We start from the raw sequence: 7,931 nt of genomic DNA, 5'->3' as shown, positions 1-7,931 counted from the left end.
TTTGGGAGAAAGTGGCCTCACTGAGAGCCTCAGACCTCCTCTGCCAGGTTCCAGGACAGGGTACAGGACAGGACCCGGGCTGGAGGTCAGGTGCAGACTTGGGCAGGTGGGGACCAGGCGGAGAGAGGCCAAGGCTGGACGCTTCCCAACGATGCTGGATGCTCAGCTCCAGACGGTGTGAAAGGAAGGCGGGAGATTCCCAGCGCAAGGCCAGAGAGCGCCATGGGGATGTGGAGTCTTAGAGACGGTCCTGCCCTTTGACCCCGTAATTCTCTTCCCAGGAGTCCACCCTGAGGAAGCAATTAGCGAGGCCGGTGGTGCTGGAAGGCAAGGCTCTTTGCTGTGTGTTCTTTACAACAACTAGGAAACAGAAACAAATGTCCAAAAATAAGGGAGGCTTACAAACACCGTGTCCCCTCATCCCAGCTCTGGAGTCCCACGACCTGGATGTAAGACTACAGCTGTGTGCCCGCTCTGTGCCTCAGTTTCCCCTTCTGCAAATGGGGAGAAGAACAGGACTTAGGGATCCCCGTAAGGATTAGATGGGTTAGCACACGTGGCCTGCCGAGTGCAGCCCCCGGCACTAGCCCACCTTCCGTAAATGCGAGCTGGGATCTTCTGTACACAGGCCTGACTTCAAAAGTGAGGATCTGAATTTTTAAGAACATGGGAAAATTCTCACGCTCAGGTTATGAAATGCTCTGTATCGCAGAGCCTCAATCTGGTAGAACAGGATGCATGCCCGAAAGGGCCGTCTCCGCTTCAGCCGCAGACCGTCCTCTGGGTGGAGGGCAAGACCTGGTGGCCGGGGCAGAGTCGCTGGGTCACCTCTGTCTGCACACTGAGCACCGCCAGCGTCTGGCACGCGGCTGTAGCAGTTGGTGCTACAAAAATACGGGTTAAGCTGGAATTTGCTGGATGATTGTGAGAAGGAAGGGGAGACACACGTACAGTCTGCATACACAGCACCTGGTTCCTTTGTGCTGGCTTCCCCCAGATGCAGAGAGGTAAATACAAGTGGTTTATTTGGAGGTGATCCCAGGAAGCGTGTGAGGGGAGGGGAGGGGGAGACAGGGAGGGAGGCAGCCAATGCCGAGTGTGCATGGTGTCACACTGTAGCTGTGGCACTCTGGGCACGAGCCCCCAGGGGACTCTGGGAAATAGTGTGGACCCCACCCTCACCAAAGTGGGAGGGAGCCGGGGTATTTATCCTCCACCCTTCGGACTCTGAGCCCCAGCCCTCACAGGCCAAGGGCTGCCAGTGGCGGGAGGGTGTCGTTGCAGGTCTTGGCACCTTCTGGAACGGTGAGGGCTGAGGGCCGCTGTGGGCAGAGATCCAAGGGCATCCGCATGGATAGATGGTAGATGTTGAGAAATGCGGCTGATACTTTCCCGTCTTGACCCCGAGGGCCTGACCACAAAAAACGCCACCAAGATCCTCTCCCATCCGTGTTGCGTATTAGTACATACAAATAAATTCCCAAGACTTTGCTGGTCCCGCGGCCCAACAGTCACATAGTCTCTGGCAATAACTTTAAAAAAAGACTGGAAGGAAGGACCCCAGAATGGTAACCAGGATCGTCTCTGGGCACAGTGATAATAGGTGATTTTTATAATTGGAAACAAAAGGTATGAAACTGAAGGAAGAAATAGAGAGGGGAGCGGATTGCAGCAGGGGCCACCACGAGGAGCCAGAGTTGGGAAGAGTGCTTCGGGAAGCGTCTCTGTTTTAGACTCACGATTAATTCCACTTAGGGACACCGTTGAGTGTTTGCTGAGTGCTTCCTGTTGCGAGACCCCGAGCTGAGTCCTCGAGTGTGCCACCTCCTTCCCTCCTTCCCGCTGCCCTGTGAGGGGGCAGCTGGCCTTGCCTCTGCCCGGGGACGGGTCAGCTGTGGCTGCCATCATGCTGGGTCGTAACCGCTCCCAACACTGACCACAACAGCACTTATTTTTCTGGCTCGTGGCTCTGCTGGGCTCAGGCCTGTGCCACGTGTCGCACAACCTTCTGGGACCAGTGGCTTCCCACGACACGATCTTCTCCTGGTCATGAGAGAAGTGTAGGAGGGCTCCTCTTAGGGGCTCCGAATGCTGCTCTGTGCTTCTGCCCACGTTCCCGCTGCCAAAGCGAGTCACACGGCCAAGTCGAGGAGGGCAGACAGCAGAGTCACCGGGCAAAGGGCGTTGATATGGAACCTCTGGCAGAGAGGGAAGACTTGGGAGCAACACTTCCATCTACCCCAGAACCCACCACCCACCCGTGGCCTCTTCTTGTCTCATGGCTCAGCCTGGACCTCTCCAGACTCAGGCATTCGATGCCCACTCCATGCCCTTCTGGGAGGTCTAACAGGCATCTCGAACTCAGCGTAGCCGGAACAGAGCTCCTGTCACAGCGCCATGTCCTCCTCCCCCGGGTTTCCCCCATCTCGGCAAGCGGTACTACCACCTACCCGAGTCTCAGGCCCCAGACCTCGGCACCACCCTTGTCTCTGCCTCACTCTGCACATCTGCTCCATCAGCCAGGCCTCCTGGCTCCATCTCCAAAACCGGTCCCACGTCTGTCCACTTCTCTCCATACCCACTGTGAACACCTCGGCCTGAGCTGCTCCATCTCTCGCCAACACGGCTGCAAGCAGTCTCCCCCTGGTCCCCGCCCTCTCCCAAGACCCTCTTGGAGCCCATCCTCGACAGAGCAGCTGAAGTGAACCTGCAGGGCTGGCCCAGTGGCGCAGCAGTTAAGTTCGCTTGTTCTGCTTTGGCGGCCTGGGGTTCCCCAGTTCGGATCCCGGGTGCAGACATGGCACCACTTGGCAAGCCATGCTGTGGCAGGCGTCCCATGTATAAAGTAGAGGAAGATGGGCACGGATGTTAGCTCAGGGCCAGTCTTCCTCAGCAAAAAGAGGAGGGTTGGCAGCAGATGTTAGCTCAGGGCTAATCTTCCAAAAAACAAAAAGAACCTGCAAAGCCGTCCGTCAGCTCACATCGTGTCCCTACCTATGCTCCTCCCGTGGTTTCCCATTACAACTGGTGTAAAACCCAAACTTGTTTCCTGTCTGGCACCATCCATCCCTCCTCCTTCTCTGACCTCCTCCCTGCCCCCTGTCCACTGTGCCCCAACCACAAGGCCTTCCGTCAGGTCTTAACATAGGCCAGTCTCATTCCTGCATCAGGGCCTTTGCACCTCTGCCTCCTCTGCCTGGAGAGCTCTCCCCCAGAGCCCCCCACAGCAGGCTCCTTCTCGTCCTTCAAACACCACCTCCTCACCCACCTCCCAGCCACTCTGTAGGCAGCACTGTTTCATTTTCTTAGAGGGCATGTCACCTTTGGAAAGGCTGTCATTTGTCCGCTGGGATGAAGCCCCACACAGCAGATGCTCAATAAATACCTGCAGAAAGAACTCGCCAGTGGAGTAGAGGTGGGAGATGAAGGGGAGAGGTGAGAGCTCTCCCAGGGAGCTCAGCTCGGGTGGGGGGCTTTCGGTTGGGTCTCCGGAAGGGGACGGCTTCCACGGGCACCTTAGCTCTTGAGCACTGAGGCTTGGGAGGGGCTCCTATCCGAGGAGGAGGACAGGCGGGGCTCCCCAGACCTGTCTGCCTGCTGGGCCTTCTCTATCCGGCCTCCCCTGCCTCTCCACGTGACGCCTGGACAGGAGATGGGGGCACCTGGAACCCCCACCCCAAGGCCCTGGGCTCCAGGAAGGCACGGGGCCAGAACCCCAGAGAAAGCCAGGGCCACACCCTCAGTGACCGGCATCCTGGGAGAAAACCCTCCTAGTTCTCGTGAAGATCCGGGCTTTAAATTTGTTCTGCCCTCTCCCTGCTGGTGGAAGATCAATGGTACCACCGCGCTGGAAAGCGATTTGGCTGGTTTCTCATAAGGGCACCGGCCCGTGGGTCCTTGCTGTTGTGGGTGCCGGGCGATGCAGCTGGCAAGGCGGGAGGGGCGGGCTGGGAGGTTGGAGGGTGACTGACGTGCCCTTCCACACGCTGACACATTTCTGAGGTTTGACCAAGACACCGACTTCCTCGGAGGCACAGATGACAGCCGAGCCGCCCTCCCGGCCCTGGCTTTAAGACAGAGCCTCTGGCAGGCGTGATAGGGAAAGAGACGCCGGCCTGGGGAAGATGAGCCTGGTGACAGGCTGCCCCGCCCACCCCGAGAGCACGGATGAATTGAGGCGAGGCACGTGGGGCGGACCTGCAGCAAATGGTTGCAGAATGACTGAGTGAGTGAGTGAATGAATGAACTGAGTGGGTGAGTGACAGAGACTCCGGGTAGACACACCGGAGCCACCGTTACCCACCAGGGCGCACAAAGGAACACTGGGAGGAAACCAGGGGTGAGCTACGGGGCACCTGCACCCCGGACTCGGCTAGTGGGGTGTCAAATGGTACCCCGATGTTGGGAAGCAATTTGGCTGTTTCTTATAAAGTTACACGTACTCCCACCCTATCATCGGGCAATTCCGCTCCTGGGGACAGCACCGAGGAATGCGTATACGTGTGCACCAGGACGAGAGTACAAATGTTCACAGCCCCAAACTGAAACAGCCTGCATGCCCATCGACAGGGAAGTGGTTAGACAAAATGGTGCAGAGCCAGACAGGAAATCCTTTGGGCAACAAAAAGGAATAAACTACTGATGCACACGACGACGTGGATGAAGCTCACCAGCCCGACGGTGAGCAAAAGAAGTCAGACCCGGAGAGGACACGCTGATGATTCCACTACAAAGCAAGCAAGAAAAGGCAGAACGAAGCTACGGTGATAGAAATCAGAGCAGCGGTTACCTCGGGGGCGGGGCCGTGTGTGATGGGGAAGGGGCCCGAGAGAACTTTCTACGGAGGTGGAAATGATTGGTCTGGTGGTCAAAATTCACCAAAGGCTGCCCTTAAGATCTGTGCATCTTATTATGTGTAAATTAGACTTCAGTTATTTTTTAAAGTTAAAAAAAGAAAAACAGGCACGAGAGGAGAAGGGACTTTTGTTTTCAATGTTACGGGAGACTAGACACCTGCGCAAGTTGGATATGAGCTAAACATCCTTTTAAATGTATAGCCAAACTGAAAAAAAAGTTCGAAATCAACAGGAGCCAGAAAAAAAAGGGAGCCCGGAACCTATGTGGAGATGGGGAGACTAGAAAAATCCCAACTGCGGGGGAAAAGGCAGACGACAAGGGAAGAGCGTCTGCTATGAATTAACCACAGGTCCGTCCGCATGGAGATTTCAGTTTGAATTTATTCCCCGTGCAAGATGAGCACTCACAGCGGCCTTGGGCTCAGAGGGTCCTCAGGTGCCCAGTGGAAACAAAGCCAGTCCTCCAGGGAAGGATGAATTCTCAGCCCAGAACACGCCGGATCCCCGAAGATAAAGCTCCCACAAAGATGGAACCCCATCCCAAATTACAGGACACGCGGGAAGCAAACGAACTGAGTGAGAGGCGGCGGAGACAACAGCTGACGGGACCATCACTCCTGGGGCTTCGGACGGTGGAGACGGTACCTCATAGGAGACGGGATGGAAAAGAAGCATAGAGGCCCCCGGTGGCACAGCGATTAAGTGCACACGTTCTGCTTCGGTGGCCAGGGGTTCACCGGTTAGCACGCCATGCTGTGGCAGGCGTCCCACAGATAAAGTAGAGGAAGATGGGCACAGATGTTAGCTCAGGGCCAGTCTTCCTCAGCAAAAAAAAGGAGGATTGGCAGTAGATGTTAGCTCAGGGCCAATCTTCCTCAAAAAAAAAAAAAAAAAAAAAGCACAGCATAAAAACATGGCATGCCAAGTTTTGAAAGTTTGGCCGCTTGTAAGCTGGGATGTGGCCGTTGGTTGCACCCAAACGTGTAAGATTTTTGTCTTCTATATCAGTTCCTTTCATTCAACAGCCAAGATTTGTGACCCAAGTGTTACCTGCATAGGGTCCCCAAATTCCGCCGCTGTTGGCTCTGGAGTCCCACTGCAGAGCTCAGGTTCAAGCTGTGAGGCTCATGAGACGTCTAACCTTGAGCAAGATCCTTGACCTTCACCTGCTTCAGCTGTCCCTTGATCTGTGAACTGAGATAACAAATAATACATCTGCCTCTTAGGTTCTCGCGAGGATTTCCATGAGAAGACCCAGGTCGCCTGCACAGTGCGTGCCCGTAGCGGGCGTTCAGTAAAATGGTAGCCACCGTCATTCCTCTAATGCCTGTGCACATTGAAACGGCTCAAGCTCGCGTCACCTGCCGGTCGGATCTCCTGCTTGGGCTGAATTCTGGACCTTTCCCAGAATTCAGGACCTCCCCCCCCATCGTATGGCGAGACCCTTCACTCTGCCTGGAGCTGACCTCGGTGGGGGTAGGGCCTGCTCCTTATTGCCCCCAAGCATTGCAGAGCAGTCCCTCCACAGACGGGGGGCTGGCCGAGGGAACCTCCTGCAGCACAGCACGGAAAACCACTCTCGCGCCAGGGCACACATCCCGCCGTGCTCCAGCGCTGTGGTCCCCAGGCCAGCCTTCTCCCCGGGCCCCTGCCTGGTCCGGGAGCCTCTCCCTCTCTTGCTCCCTCTGCCTCTCTTCCCTTCCCCCTCGGCTGCTCCCCTTCCAGGCACTTTGCTAAAACCACGTTTCTCCCCGCTTTCTTGCCTCGCTCCTAGGACCTGCTCTGCCCTCCCCGGCCAGCTGCGAGCCTCAGCTTTTCATCCCCAAATAGTCCATCAGGATGTTCTGCTGAATAAAAAACCAGAACTCTGCTCCTAGCTTTTAGAATAACATTGTTCTCGTCCTGCTCTGTTTGTTGAGCACCCACTGTGTGTCGGAGGACCTGAGGAACAGGAAGACAACAGGCAGGCGCTGTCCTGCCTGTGATGACCGAGTCATCCTACCCTGGGTGCCAGTCTTAGCCTTGACGCGCCGGCCTTGGCAAGGGTTTCTCTGGTTATAGTTGACGGACATGCCGCAAGATGCCACACACAGCATCCCAGCGGACCCGGGGCACAGACCCACCGCCCACGCGCAGCGCATCAGCACAAAGATGCGCGGACACACGTGCACACGCGCACACACACACAGGCGTTCACTCCATGCTAATTCTCGCCTTTGATCGAGCCCTCTCGTCTGTCATCACCACTCAGTGTTGACAAAGCAAAAGAAAAAGAGAAAGAAAGAAAGAAATCCGCCCTGTCACTTGGACACCCTTCCACCCCCGCCGGGCTTGGCAGCACCCCCTCCCCCGGCCCCTGTCTTTGTATTATGGGTTTATGTCAAGGTATGCCGGATTCTAAATTAAACGTCAGCCCACTGTACATTTCTGGCTCCAGCTGCAGAAATGAGGGGTTGGTGCTGGAGACTGTCCAGTTGTTCAGCTCCCCGTGCCTAACCGTGAGGGGTGACAAGCCCATTGAATCACTGCACAGTAGCTTTCCGTGCCACGGGAAGCCAAGATAAATTTATTTTTAATGATAAATGTGAGTGTCAGAGTTAAGCTGAACCAGCTTGACGGTGAGAGCTGACTGCCCCCGGCAGTGCAGGGCAGAGGCTGGGTGGACGAGGGCCAGAGGTCCCGACCTCCTGGCCAGCCAGTCCCCCAGGCCCCACGAGAGAAGCACATTTGACATTCGGCCCACGTTTGCTGAACCTGTGCTGTATGCCAGCTCCGAAGTGCTCCCTGGATGTCTCAGGCCTGGCTCTAGGCATCCGAGAGGACAGAGGCAAGTGAGAAAGATGGGCTCTGGCAGTGTAGAGATCTAGGTTCAAATTCTGGCCCCATCATTCGCTGTGTTGTCTTGGCCACGTTACTTAACCTCTCTGAGCTTCAGTTGTCTCATCTATAAAATGGGGATATTACATTTCAATACACATTTTAATCCCATGAGGATTACATGAAATAAGATATATTGCTAATGAATGGTACCTAGCACACGGAAAATGCTTACTGAGTGGTGGCTATTAATTACAC

Source organism: Equus caballus, chromosome 25 (genome assembly GCF_041296265.1).
Source record: "Equus caballus isolate H_3958 breed thoroughbred chromosome 25, TB-T2T, whole genome shotgun sequence".
NCBI lineage: Eukaryota > Metazoa > Chordata > Mammalia > Perissodactyla > Equidae > Equus > Equus caballus.
Note: the sequence above shows the minus strand (reverse complement) of the source record.